Source organism: Leuresthes tenuis, unplaced genomic scaffold, assembly GCF_036924035.1.
Source record: "Leuresthes tenuis unplaced genomic scaffold, fLeuTen1.0.hap1 SCAF_9, whole genome shotgun sequence".
In the NCBI taxonomy this organism is placed as follows: Eukaryota; Metazoa; Chordata; class Actinopteri; order Atheriniformes; family Atherinopsidae; genus Leuresthes; species Leuresthes tenuis.
The window spans coordinates 28446632-28461290 of record NW_027325363.1 but is presented as its reverse complement, the minus strand read 5'-3'; the positions used below and the strand labels follow the sequence as shown (position 1 = coordinate 28461290).

The following is a 14659-nucleotide window of genomic DNA, read 5'->3' as shown; positions in this document are numbered from 1 at the left end:
ATTGTCAGACTTTCACACCTTCTTGCAGCCGAACACCACCTCTCCCAATTTTGATGATGTATGGTCCAGTATTCTTACCTTTTCTAACACATTTTTCAGCAATTATGGTCGGACATTCACACCTACTCACAGCTGGACACCTCCGCTCCCGCTTTTGATCATACAATGTCAGGACATCGCTCCTTGTCTTACCAGCTTTTTACAAATTTTAGTCGAACATTCACACCTTCTTGCAGCTGAAGACCTCCGCTCCCGCTTTTGATGATGTATAGTCGGGCTTTCGAGCCTTTTCTTACCCGGTTTTTACAAATTATGGTTGGACATTCAGACCTTGCAGCCGAACACCTCCGCTCTCTCTTTTGATCATACATTGTTGGGCATTCGCACCTTGTCTTACCCGCTTTTTACAAACTATAGTCAGACATTCACACCTTGCAGCTGAACCTCCGCTCCCTGTTTTGATCATGTATGGTCTGGCAATACTACCTTTTCTTCCCCCGTTTGTGAGTAATTATGGCTGGACATTCACACCTACTTGCAGTCGAACAGCTCTGCTCCCGCTTTTGATTATGTTTGGTTGGATATTCGAACCTTTTCTTAACTGCTTTTTACAAACCATGGTCGGACTTTCACACCTTCTTGTAGCCGAACAACTCCGCTCCCGCTATTGATTGTGTACAGTCGGGTATTTTAACCTTTTCTTACCCGCTTTTTACCAAGTATGGTCGGACATTCACACCTTCGTACAGCGGAACACCTCCGCTCCCTCTTTTGATGGTGTATAGTCGGGCATTCAAACCTTTTCTTACCCGCTATTTACAAACTATGGTAGGACATTCAAACCTTCGTGTATCCGAAAACCTCCGCTCTCTCTTTTGATCATACATTGTCGGACATTCGCACCTTTTCTTACCCGCTTTTTCCAAACTATGGTCGGCTATTCACAGCTTCCTCTCCACCATACTTGTATGGTGGGATATTCACACCCACTTGCATCCGAAAACCTCCGCCCCAAATTTTGTTGATATTTGGTCGGACATTCGCACCTTACCCGCTTTTGGCAAACTATGGCCTTCTTGCAGCCAAACAACTCTGATCTCGCTTTTGATGATGTAAGGTTGGGCATTCAGACCTTGCTTCACCTGCTTTTCACCAAATATAGTCGGACATTCACACCTTCTTGCAGCCGAACACTTCCGCTCCACCTTTTAGTGTTCTATCACACCTTTTTTTTCACCGCATTTTATACATTATGGTTGGAAATTTTCAACCACTTTCATCCGAAGACCTCTCCTCCCGCTTTTGTTAATATATTTTAACTTTAGTTTGACATTCAAACCTTCTTGCAGCTGAACCACCTCCGCTCCCTGTTTTGATCATATATGGTCTGGCAATACTACCTTTTCTTACCCGTTTGTGAGTAATTATGGCTGGACATTCACACCTACTTGCAGCCGAACACAACCTCTCTCGCTTTTGATGATGTATGGACCGGCATTTTTACCTTTTCTAACACATTTTTCAGCAATTATGGTCGGAGATTCACACCTACTCACAGCCGAACAACTCCGCTCCCGCATTTGATGATGTATAGTCGGGCATTCTCACCCTTTCTCATCAGCTTTTTGCAAATTATGTTCTGACATTCATACCTACTTGCAGTCGAACAGCTCTGCTCCCGCTTTTGATTATGTTTGGTTGGATATTCGAACCTTTTCTTAACTTCTTTTTACATATTTTGGTTGGACGTTCACACCTTCTTGTAGCTGAACACTTCCACTCCTGCTTTTGATGATGTATGGTTGGGCATTCACACCTTTTTTTTGCCCATTTTTCAGGAATTATGGGTGGACATTCACACCTTGCAGCTGAACACCTCCTATCCCACTTATGATCATGTGCGGTATGATTTTCGATGTTCATGATTTTCATGTTTTCTAGCAATTATTGATGGACATGTAGACCTTCTTGCAGCTGAACACCTCCGCTCCCGCTTTTGATCATACATTGTCAGGCATTAGCAACCTTGTCTTACCCACTTTTTACAAACTTTAGTCGAACAGTCACACCTTTTTGAAGCCGAACACCACCTCTACCGCTTTTGATGATGTATGGTCCAGCATTCTTACCTTTTCTAACACATTCTTCAGCAATTATGGTCGGACATTCACACCTACTCAGAGCCGAACACCTCCGCTCCCGCATTTGATGGTCTATAGTCGGGCATTCTACAGCGGAAAAGACTCATTCTTATGTTTGGTTAGATATTCGAACCTTTTCTTAACTGCTTTTTACAAACTTTGGTCGGACGTTCACAATATCTTGCAGCCGAACACCTCCGCTTCCGCTTTTGATGGTGTATATTCGGGCATACGAACCTTTTCTTACCCGCTTTTTACCAACTATTGTTGGACATTCACACCGTCTTACAGCGGAACACCTCCGCTCCCTCTTTTGATGGTGTATATTCGGGCACTCGAACCTTTTCTTACCCGCTTTTTACAAACTATGGTCGGACATTAAAACCTTCTTGTAGCCGAACACATCCACTCCTGCTTTTGATGATGTATGGTTGGGCATTCGTACCTTTTCTTACCCATTTTGCAGTAATTATGGGTGGACATTCACACCTTTTTGCATTTTAACACCTCCTCTCCCGCTTATGATCATGTGCGGTTTGATATTCGAAAATTCTCTTCCCTGTTTTCTAGCAATTATTGATGGACATTCAGACCTTCTTGCAGCTGAACACCTCCGCTCCAGCTGTTGATGGTGTATAGTCGGGCTTTCGAGCCTTTTCTTCCCAGATTTTTACAAAATATGGATGGACATTCAGACCTTGTTTCAGCCGAAAAACTCCGCTCCCTCTTTTGATCATACATTGTCGGGCATTCGCACCTTTTCTTACCCGCTTTTTACAAACCATGGTCGGACTTTCACACCTTTTAGTAGCGGAACAACTCTGCTCCCGCTATTGATTGTGTACAATCGGGTATTTTAACCTTTTCTTACCTGCTTTTTGCCAACTATGGTCGGACATTCACACCTTCTTACAGCGGAACACCTCCGCTCCCTCCTTTGATGGTGTATGTTCGGGCATTCGAACCTTTTCTTTCCCGCTTTTTACAAACTATGGTCAGACATTCACACCTTCTTGCAGCCGAACACTTCCGCTCTACCTTTTAGTGTTCTATGGGGTATTCACACCTTTTTTTTCACCGCATTTTATAGATTATGGTTGTAAATTCTCACCCACTCTTATCCGAAGACCTCTCCTCCTGCTTTGGTTAATATATAGTCGGGCATTCGAACCTTTTCTTACCCGCTTTTTACAAATTATGGTCGAACATTCACACCTACTTGCAGCGGAACACCTCCGCTCCCGCTTTTGATGGTGTATAGTCGGGCTTTCGAGCCTTTTCTTCCCCGGTTTTTACAAATTATGGTTGGACATTCAGACCTTGCAGCCGAAAACCTCCGCTCCCTCTTTTGATCATACATTGTCAGGCATTCGCACCTACTTGCAGCCGAATACTTCCGCTCCACCTTTTAGTGATGTATGGTTGGCATTTGCACCTTTTCTTACCCTTTCTTACCCTACTGATTGCTTAAGATTAAGTTGTTTTTTCTCAAACTACAACATTTTTTTAATTGTTGAAACTTGATTTGAAGTGGATAAATAAGGAGGACAAACAGTTTTAAGTCAGGCTGATAGAAGGAATTAATTTTATAGCAAAATCTGTATTTCGTCATATGTCGAGAGATGCTTATTGCTGAAGAAGTACAAAGTACAACGTTGTTTATCGTTGAAACTTGATTAGACATGAATAAATATGAAGGACAAAGCAGTCTTAACTTGGTTAGAGTTAAGGAATTCGTTTTATAGGAGAATCCGAATTCGTGCATAACTCGTAAAATAGAGCTTATTTTCGGATTCCTGAAGAATGAGTCTGGTTCTTTCTCATAATACAAAGTTTGTTGTTTATTGTTGAAACTTCATCAGAAGTGAAGAAATAAATGAATGCCTATCAACAAATGTGGGATCTAAACTCTAGTGCTTCCTCTAAAATAATTTCCTTTCTCAATTCAGAAATGTGTGTGTGTAAGTCACAACACCCGTGACACCAAAACGGCTTTCTTTTCTCTCTTTTCTCTACACTCTGCACTGTGAGCACACACACCAAATCAGAAAGGCTTTTTTCTCTCTTTTCTACATTATGGACTGTGGGGACACAAAACCGCTCTCTCTTTTTTTTTTTGATTGTGTGCCAGGGCGTTGTCTCACGTATTAGATTATGCTTACGATACGAATGGGTTTATCAGTCACATCAGAATCCATACATACTGATCCTCCCGTAATAAAATGGTCGGATCTTATCAAACACACTTTGTTTCTTGTGACAATTAAGTCAGCGAAACAGCGTATACACGTCAAGACACTGAATCAAGTTTGCCACAAGAACTCATAAGTTTGGCAGTATTGCTCTGCCGTCAGCAATCATACACCCATTTTATTTTCGTGAGACATGTGCAGGCACCTGTTCATCTACTGTTCTATCACTATGAATTAGTTTATCTATTATCAATAAGGATACTTCTACAACTACTATCAAAGTATGTCCAGACTTCTTATGTTGTCAGTTGCTATATATGAATAAGTGGGTAGCTACTGACAAGCATTAAGCATGTCACACAGCCCAAACATATAACATTTCAGGACACACCACACAGTTAACAACCACACAGTCAAAGCCCAAACATGTAACATTCAACAGGACACTTACACAACACATTCAAATCAAACAGTCAGACAACATACAAGAACATATACCCCAGCCGGCATTGCTCCCTGCCTATTTTCCTACAGCTCACTATGTGTGCGCACACCTTTATTCACAAACTCTTCAACTTATACTCTTTTACCAAAGCTGCTACAGCTCGATTGGCCGAATACCCTTAGATCCTATTTCGGTGAATTTGACATCTGCCTTACATGTAACAGATTAGCGGTTTAGCAGTTTTAATTTAGTTTGAGTGAAGGAATTCATTTTATAGCAAAATCCGAAATCGTGAAGAACTCATGAAAGTAAGCTTATTCTCGGATTCCTGAAACTTTAGATTTGCTCTTTCTTTTACTGCAAAGTACAACGTTGTTTTTTTTTTGTTTAAATCTTTCTAGACATGGTAAATATGAAGGACAAAGCAGTTTTAACATAGTTTGAGTGAAGGAATTCATTTTATAGATAAAATCCCAAGAGTCTGCTGAGAAAAGAGAGTGAATGCGAAGTAGACTTTAACACGGCTCTGGGAGCGAGCCGAGTGTGGGCTAACCGGGAGAATTGCTTGAAAGAAACGCGACACCAAATGAGCGGTCAGAACAAAGCCTCAATACGGTGTTCCCGTGGTGTTTTTGTTGCTGCCTTGTCGATTGCACAGGGGCAAGCGTTTCAACCAAGCAACGCTCACCATGGGGAAGGTGGCTATGGCAACTAGCCTGATGCCCTGCTCCCGCAGTGACGGATAATCGTACTCTGGTTTCTCTTCATAACATACAAGTCTTTCGCCTTTTACTAAAGACTTTCGTGGAGAGCAGCACTAATGAGTTGTTTCTATTTTTGGCAGGCTTTACCTTTGCGGGTGAAGCCCTTTCTGTCTGTGCAAAAGAAATCTTGTTACTGTGCAGAGTGACTTCTCTGAGTAGAGTCGCCTTACTTGTTGCGATTGTGCCGATGTTCGAAGCTGGAGTGCAAAGTTGTTGCTTGAATGGTGCTTGCTGGAGCATGCGGGAGTGCAAAGTTATACCATTTAAAAGGGCTGAAGAGTGCTCAGTGCAGCGGGTGGGCGGAGGTGCAACGTGACACTCTGGCCACCTATGGCCATAAAAAGAACACTGCTACAAGTGCGCATTGTGCCAGCAAGGGCCCTCGGACCTGAAACAGTGGACAGTTATCGCTTCTCGGCCTTTTGGCTAAGATCAAGTGTAGTATCTGTTCTTATCAGTTTAATATGTCCTCTATACGAGGACTACATATTAAATGGATTTTTAAGAATAGGAGTTGAAAAAGAAGCTTGCTCCGTTCACTCCAAGCATCGACCCAGTACTGCAGTGCCGCTGGGAACGGTGCGCTCTTCTCTGCTCTTGTGAAAAAGCAAACAGCGGTGCAGGATGGAAGTTTCAGGGAGCCCAAGATGAAACTTTCTTTTAGTCTGCTGAGAAAAGAGAGTGAATGCGAAGTAGACTTTAACACAGCTCTGGGAGCGAGCCGAGTGTGGGCTAACCGGGAGAATTGCTTGAAAGAAACGCCATACCAAATGAGCGGTCAGAACAAAGCCTCAATACGGTGTTCCCGTTGTGTTTTTGTTGCTGCCGCTGTTTGCTTTTTCACAAGAGCGCACCTGTTGAGGGGGGGCCTGGGGGGGCCTGGGTGATGGTGGGTCTCAGGCCCGGGCTGCTGCGACTGGTGTGACCGGGTGGTTTCTTTGTTTGTTTTTTGTTGTTGTTTGTTTGTTTTTTGTAGAGGTCCTCCGGAGTGGGGTTGGGTTTAGTGGGGTGGGGCGGGATGGGTACCTTCTGGGGGTACAGTAGCTCCCAGAATATGGTCGCTGCAGGCCCCGAGCCTGGTGGACATCAGGCCCTCCTGTCCTGTGTTGGCTCCCTTTTAAAAAGTACAGAACTTAGAACAGGTCTAGTCCCTGGCTTTCGGCAGAACTGTCTTCTTTACTTTTTTTTCCCCTTATCGTGTTCAGCATTATGGCAGCAGAATTGTAGTCTGAATACCTTTGATGCCAAACAGATTTGCTTTGCCAAGGGAAGTTTTATAAATGTAAAGCTCCCCTTGATGCCCATTTATTTATTTCTGTTTACAATATATGACATGTAATAGAACTGAACCGGACCGGGGGACAAGGAAAGAAGAAGAGGAAAGAAGAGAAAAACAGAACATACATCGCATACAACACAGCTGTGGATATAGATGACCTGAGACGACATGATAATACATCAACTGCTTAGCGACCATGCTACTGGACTAATGAATGTGGTTGTGTGTGTGTGAGAACATGCAACACCCATGGCACAGGACCTACATGATAACCGTGCTTAGTTATGAGTGTATAAGCATACAGGGCCACAATCCACAGCCCCCCCAAGCAATCAGAAGCAGGCAGAGAGGGCCACAAGACCCGGGCCACCAGCAGCCCCCACAGAGCACAGAACCCAGGAAGCCCACCGCAGGGGCAACCACGCATCCACCCAGAAGACTGCAGAGGAAGCCCCCGGAAAGAGCCCCCATAAGCATAGGGCAGAGGCCCTCCGGGAGCCAGGGGCAACAGCCCACCGACGTCGCCAGGCCCCAGCCGCCCAGACATGGGCCGTGCACTGGATCCGGGCCCCAGGAGCCCGAGCGCCCCCAAACCCCCCGGCAGAGGCCCCACCCAATACCCAGGAGGGCCAAGCGCCCCAGACAGCCACACAGTGGGTCAGCGCCTGCCCCAGCACCCCTGGCCAAGTGCCCTGGGAGTCAAGACGTGCCCACAGGTGGGTGAAGTCGCGAGCAGCGGAGAGAGGCCACGCCGCCCCCCCCCATCGGGAGAAGCACAGGCAGGCCAGGCGACAGCAAGTCCAAGATCCAGGCCCAATCATTACCACACACACTTTCATGTCCCATACATCCACACGTCCTCCCTCCCTCGACTCCGCTGGGGTGTAGTGCAGCGGGCACACCAGGGGGCCAGCAGCCCCCCAGCCACCACAGACCCCAAACCAGCAGAACAATTAATTAATCCTCCTGGCCCCTCCCACCCCGAGCAGCAACCAGGAAGCAGGGGTGTGCGAAGAAGACCCCTCCCCTCACCCTTCTGGCTCTTCAATATTTTCTAATAGTGAGCAATTAAAATTGAGGGGCAGCCAAACTTGTAGAACTGGGAGCGTGGCCCTCTGGGAAGCCTACATACCCAAAGAGCCCCGCCCACCAGATGCCACTCAGTGTAACCACCCCCCAAGACCTAATGTGTGTGTGTGAGTGTGTTTGATAAGTAGTAATGTCTAAGGTGTAATTAAAACAGGGGTGGGAACTGCAGAGTGCAACTACTGCAGAGTCCACTACACCCCACCGAACACACACGCCCCCAATACCCTTCATGTGTGAGTGTGTGCTGTGTACAGGAGCCAGAAGGGAGAGGGGTATGGGGATATACACTGGGGGCAGCCAGGGACTGGCTGCAATAGGCATCCCCGCTACCAGGGAGCCAACACAGGACAGGAGGGCCTGATGTCCACCAGGCTCGGGGCCTGCAGCGACCATATTCTGGGAGCTACTGTACCCCCAGAAGGTACCCATCCCGCCCCACCCCACTCAACCCAACCCCACTCCGGAGGACCTCTACAAAAAACAAACAAACAACAACAAAAAACAAACAAACAAACCACCCGGTCACACCAGTCGCAGCAGCCCAGGCCTGAGACCCACCATCACCCAGGCCCCCCCAGAACCCCCCTCAACAGGTGCGCTCTTGTGAAAAAGCAAACAGCGGCAGCAACAAAAACACAACGGGAACACTGTATTGAGGCTTTGTTCTGACCGCTCATTTGGTATGGCTTTTCTTTCAAGCAATTCTCCCGGTTAGCCCGCACTCGGCTCGCTCCCAGAGCCGTGTTAAAGTCTACTTCGCATTCACTCTCTTTTCTCAGCAGACTAAAAGAAAGTTTCATCTTGGGCTCCCTGAAACTTGCATCCTGCACCGCTGTTTGCTTTTTCACAAGAGTAGAGAAGAGCGCACCGTTCCCAGCGGCACTGCAGTACGGGGTCAATGCTTGGAGTGAACGGAGCAAGCTAATTTTTCAACTCCTATTGCTAAAAATCCATTTAATATGTAGTCCTCGTATAGAGGACATATCAGATATTAAACTGATAAGAACAGATACTACACTTGATCTTAGCCAAAAGGCCGAGAAGCGACAACTATGCACTGGTTCACGTCCGAGGGCCCTTCCTGGCACAATGCGCACTTGTCCGCTAACACCCCTGTTCTTTTTATGGCCATAGGTGGCCAGAGTGTCACTTTGCACCTCCGCCCACCTGCTGCACTGAGCACTCTTCAGCCCTTTTAAATGGTATAACTTTGCTCTCCCGCACGCTCCAGCAAGCACCATTCAAGCAACAACTTTGCACTCCAGCTTCGAACATCGGCACAGTCGCAACAAGTAAGGCGACTCTACTCAGAGAAGTCACTCTGCACAGTAACAAGATTTCTTTTGCACAGACAGAAAGGGCTTCACCCGCAAAGGTAAAGCCTGCCAAAAATAGAAACAACTCATTAGTGCTGCTCGTGCATTAGTGCAGGCTAGTTGTCATAGCCACCTTCCCCATGGTGAGCTTTGCTTGGTTGAGACGCTTGCCCCCCCCCCTTGCTCCTCGGCTGACCAAGTAGGAACAATCGGGCCCTATTCGATGGCTGCCTTGTCTTTTACTCTGTGCAAAAGACAAGGCAGCAACAAAAACACCACGGGAAAACCGTATTGAGGCTTTGTTCTGACCGCTCATTCGGTGTCGCGTTTCTTTCAAGCAATTCTCCCGGTTAGCCCGCACTCGGCTCGCTCCCAGAGCCGTGTTAAAGTCTACTTCGCATTCACTCTCTTTTCTCAGCAGACTCTTGGGATTTTATCAATAAAATGAATTCCTTCACTCAAACTATGTTAAAACTGCTTTGTCCTTCATATTTACCATGTCTTGAAAGATTTAAACAAAAAAAACAACGTTGTACTTTGCAGTAAAAGAAATAGCAAATCTAAAGTTTCAGGAATCCGAGAATAAGCTTACTTTCATGAGTTCTTCACGATTTCGGATTTTGCTATAAAATGAATTCCTTCACTCAAACTAAATTAAAACTGCTAAACCGCTAATCTGTTACATGTAAGGCAGATGTCAAATTCACCGAATTAGGATTATTCGGTATTCGGCCAATCGAGCTGTAGCAGCTTTGGTAAAAGAGTATAAGTTGAAGAGTTTGTGAATAAAGGTGTGCGCACACATAGTGAGCTGTAGGAAAATAGGCAGGGAGCAATGCCGGCTGGGGTATATGTTCTTGTATGTTGTCTGACTGTTTGATTTGAATGTGTTGTGTAAGTGTCCTGTTGAATGTTACATGTTTGGGCTTTGACACTTCACTGTGGTTGTTAACTGTGTGGTGTGTCCTGAAATGTTATATGTTTGGGCTGTGTGACATGCTTAATGCTTGTCAGTAGCTACCCACTTATTCATATATAGCAACTGACAACATAAGAAGTCTGGACATACTTTGATAGAGTAGTTGTAGAAGTATCCTTATTGATAATAGATAAACTAATTCATAGTGATAGAACAGTAGATGAACAGGTGCCTGCACATGTCTCACGAAAATAAAATGGGTGTATGATTGCTGACGGCAGAGCAATACTGCCAAACTTATGAGTTCTTGTGGCAAACTTGATTCAGTGTCTTGACGTGTATACGCTGTTTCGCTGACTTGATTGTCACAAGAAACAAAGTGTGTTTGATAAGATCCGACCATTTTATTAGGGGAGGATCAGTATGTATGGATTCTGATGTGACTGATAAACCCATTCGTATCGTAAGCATAATCTAATACGTGAGACAACGCCCTGGCACACAATCAAAAAAAAAAAGAGAGAGCGGTTTTGTGTCCCCACAGTCCATAATGTAGAAAAGAGAGAAAAAAGCCTTTCTGATTTGGTGTGTGTGCTCACAGTGCAGAGTGTAGAGAAAAGAGAGAAAAGAAAGCCGTTTTGGTGTCACGGGTGTTGTGACTTACACACACACATTTCTGAATTGAGAAAGGAAATTATTTTAGAGGAAGCACTAGAGTTTAGATCCCACATTTGTTGATAGGCATTCATTTATTTCTTCACTTCTGATGAAGTTTCAACAATAAACAACAAACTTTGTATTATGAGAAAGAACCAGACTCATTCTTCAGGAATCCGAAAATAAGCTCTATTTTACGAGTTATGCACGAATTCGGATTCTCCTATAAAACGAATTCCTTAACTCTAACCAAGTTAAGACTGCTTTGTACTTCATATTTATTCATGTCTAATCAAGTTTCAACGATAAACAACGTTGTACTTTCTAGAATGAGAAAGAACTTCTTCAGCAATAAGCATCTCTCGACATATGACGAAATACAGATTTTGCTATAAAATTAATTCCTTCTATCAGCCTGACTTAAAACTGTTTGTCCTCCTTATTTATCCACTTCAAATCAAGTTTCAACAATTAAAAAAATGTTGTAGTTTGAGAAAAAACAACTTCATCTTAAGCAATCAGTAGGGTAAGAAAGGGTAAGAAAAGGTGCAAATGCCAACCATACATCACTAAAAGGTGGAGCGGAAGTATTCGGCTGCAAGTAGGTGCGAATGCATGACAATGTATGATCAAAAGAGGGAGCGGAGGTTTTCGGCTGCAAGGTCTGAATGTCCAACCATAATTTGTAAAAACCGGGGAAGAAAAGGCTCGAAAGCCCGACTATACACCATCAAAAGCGGGAGCGGAGGTGTTCGGCTGCAAGTAGGTGTGAATGTTCGACCATAATTTGTAAAAAGCGGGTAAGAAAAGGTTCGAATGCCCGACTATATATTAACCAAAGCAGGAGGAGAGGTCTTCGGATAAGAGTGGGTGAGAATTTACAACCATAATCTATAAAATGCGGTGAAAAAAAAGGTGTGAATACCCCATAGAACACTAAAAGGTAGAGCGGAAGTGTTCGGCTGCAAGAAGGTGTGAATGTCTGACCATAGTTTGTAAAAAGCGGGTAAGAAAAGGTTCGAATGCCCGAACATACACCATCAAAGGAGGGAGCGGAGGTGTTCAGCTGTAAGAAGGTGTGAATGTCCGACCATAGTTGGCAAAAAGCAGGTAAGAAAAGGTTAAAATACCCGATTGTACACAATCAATAGCGGGAGCAGAGTTGTTCCGCTACTAAAAGGTGTGAAAGTCCGACCATGGTTTGTAAAAAGCGGGTAAGAAAAGGTGTGAATGCCCGACAATGTATGATCAAAAGAGGGAGAGGAGGTTTTCGGCTGAAACAAGGTCTGAATGTCCATCCATATTTTGTAAAAATCTGGGAAGAAAAGGCTCGAAAGCCCGACTATACACCATCAACAGCTGGAGCGGAGGTGTTCAGCTGCAAGAAGGTCTGAATGTCCATCAATAATTGCTAGAAAACATGGAAGAGAATTTTCGAATATCAAACCGCACATGATCATAAGCGGGAGAGGAGGTGTTCAAATGCAAGAAGGTGTGAATGTCCACCCATAATTACTGCAAAATGGGTAAGAAAAGGTACGAATGCCCAACCATACATGATCCTAACAGGGAGCGGAGGTGTTTGGCTGCGACAAGGTGTGTATGTCCACCCATAATTAATGAAAAGCGGGCAACAAGTAGGTTTGAATACCCATCATCAAAAGCAGGAGTGGATGTGTTCGGCTACAAGAAGGTGTGAACGTCCGACCAAAGTTTGTAAAAAGCAGTGAAGAAAAGTTTCGAATATCCAACCAAACATAATCAAAAGCGGGAGCAGAGCTGTTCGACTGCAAGTAGGTGTGAATGTCAGATCATAATTTGCAAAAAGCTGATGAGAAAGGGTGAGAATGCCCGGCTATACACCATCAAATGCGGGAGCGGAAGTGTTCGGCTGTGAGTAGGTGTGAATGTCAAACCATAATTGCTGAAAAATGTGTTAGAAAAGACTAGAATGCCGGACCATACATCATCAAAAGCGGGAAAAGTGGTGTTCGGCTGCAAGTAGGTGTGAATATACAGCCATAATTACTCACAAACCGGTAAGAAAAGGTAGTATTGCCAGACCATACATTATCAAAACAGGGAGCGGAGGTGGTTCAGCTGCAAGGTGTGAATATCTGACTAAAGTTTATAAAAAGCGGGTAAGACAAGGTGCGAATGCCTGACAATGTATGATCAAATGAGGGAGCGGAGGTTTTCGGCTGCAAGGTCTGAATGTACAACCATAATTTGTAAAAACCGGGGAAGAAAAGGCTCGAAAGCCCGACTATACACCATCAAAAGCGGGAGCGGAGGTGTTCGGCTGCAAGTAGGTGTGAATGTTCAACCATAATTTGTAAAAAGCGGGTAAGAAAAGGTTTGAATGCTCGACTATATATTAACAAAAGCAGAAGGAGAGGTCTTCGGATAAGAGTGGGTGAGAATTTCCAACCATAATCAATAAAATGCGATGAAAAAAAAGGTGTGAATACCCCATAGAACACTAAAAGGTGGAGCAGAAGTGTTCGGCTGCAAGAAGGTGTGACTGTTCGACTATATTTGGTGAAAAGCAGGTGAAGCAAGGTCTGAATGCCCAACCTTACATCATCAAAAACGAGATCAGAGGTGTTTGGCTGCAAGAAGGCCATAGTTTGCCAAAAGCGGGTAAGCTGCGAATGACCGGCTAAATATCAACAAAAGTGGGGGCGGAGGTCTTCGGATGCAAGTGGGTGTGAATATTCCACCATACAAGTATGGTGGAGAGGAAGCTGTGAATGGCCGACCATAGTAAAAAGCGGGTGAGAAAAGGTGCGAATGTCCAATCATACATGATCAAAACAGGGAGCGGAGGTGTTTGGCTGCGACAAGGTGTGTATGTCCACCCATAATTAATAAAAAGCGGGCAACAAGTAGGTTTGAATACCCATCATCAAAAGCAGGAGTGGATGTGTTCGGCTACAAGAAGGTTTGAATGTCTGACCATAGTTTGTAAAAAGCGGGTAAGAAAAGGTTCGAGTGCCCGAACATACACCATCAAAAGAGGGAGCGGAGGTGTTCCGCTGTAAGACGGTGTGAATGTCCAACAATAGTTGGTAAAAAGCGGGTAAGAAAAGGTTAAAATACCCGACTGTACACAATCAATAGCGGGAGCGGAGTTGTTCCGCTACAAGAAGGTGTGAAAGTCCGACCATGGTTTGTAAAAAGCGGGTAAGAAAAGGTGCGAATGCCCGACAATGTATGATCAAAAGAGGGAGTGGAGGTTTTCGGCTGCAAGAAGGTCTGAATGTCCAACCATAATTTGTAAAAACCGGGGAAGAAAAGGCTCGAAAGCCCGACTATACACCATCAAAAGTGGGAGCGGAGGTGTTCAACTTCAAGACGGTCTGAATGTCCATCAATAATTGCTAGAAAACATGAAAGAAAATTTTCAAATATCAAACTGCACATGATCATAAGCAGGAGAGGAGGTGTTCAGCTGCAAGAAGGTGTGAATGTCTACCCATAATTACTGAAAAATGGGTAAGAAAAGGTGCGATTGCCTAACCATACATCATCAAAAGAGGGAGCGGAGGTGTTCCGCTGTAAGACGGTGTGAATGTCCGACCATAGATGGTAAAAAGCGGGTAAGAAAAGGTTAAATTACCCGACTGTACACCATCAAAAGAGGGAGCGGAGTTGTTCAGCTAAGAGAAGGTGTGAAAGTCCGACCTTGGTTTGTAAAAAGCGGGTAAGAAAAGGTTCGTATGCCCGAATATACACCATCAAAAGCGGAAGCGGAGGTGTTCGGCTGCAATATATTGTGAACGTCCGACCAAAGTTTGTAAAAAGCAGTTAAGAAAAGGTTCGAATATCTAACCAAACATAAGAATGAGTCTTTT

The 14659-nt window shown here is 44.7% G+C and overlaps 3 non-coding genes across 3 annotated transcripts; 2 read left to right on the top strand and 1 right to left on the bottom strand.

Moving 5' to 3' along the window:
• The first annotated feature begins 5526 nt into the window (after positions 1-5526).
• LOC140314862 (U5 spliceosomal RNA) lies at positions 5527-5640 on the top strand. Its single transcript, XR_011917192.1, has one exon. It is a non-coding gene; the product is annotated as a U5 spliceosomal RNA (small nuclear RNA).
• Positions 5641-5948: 308 nt separating this feature from the next.
• On the top strand, positions 5949-6132 carry LOC140314925 (U2 spliceosomal RNA). The gene has a single exon (XR_011917250.1). It is a non-coding gene; the product is annotated as a U2 spliceosomal RNA (small nuclear RNA).
• A 2635-nt stretch (positions 6133-8767) lies between these two features.
• LOC140314907 (U2 spliceosomal RNA) lies at positions 8768-8958 on the bottom strand. Its single transcript, XR_011917234.1, has one exon. It is a non-coding gene; the product is annotated as a U2 spliceosomal RNA (small nuclear RNA).
• Positions 8959-14659: the final 5701 nt, after the last annotated feature.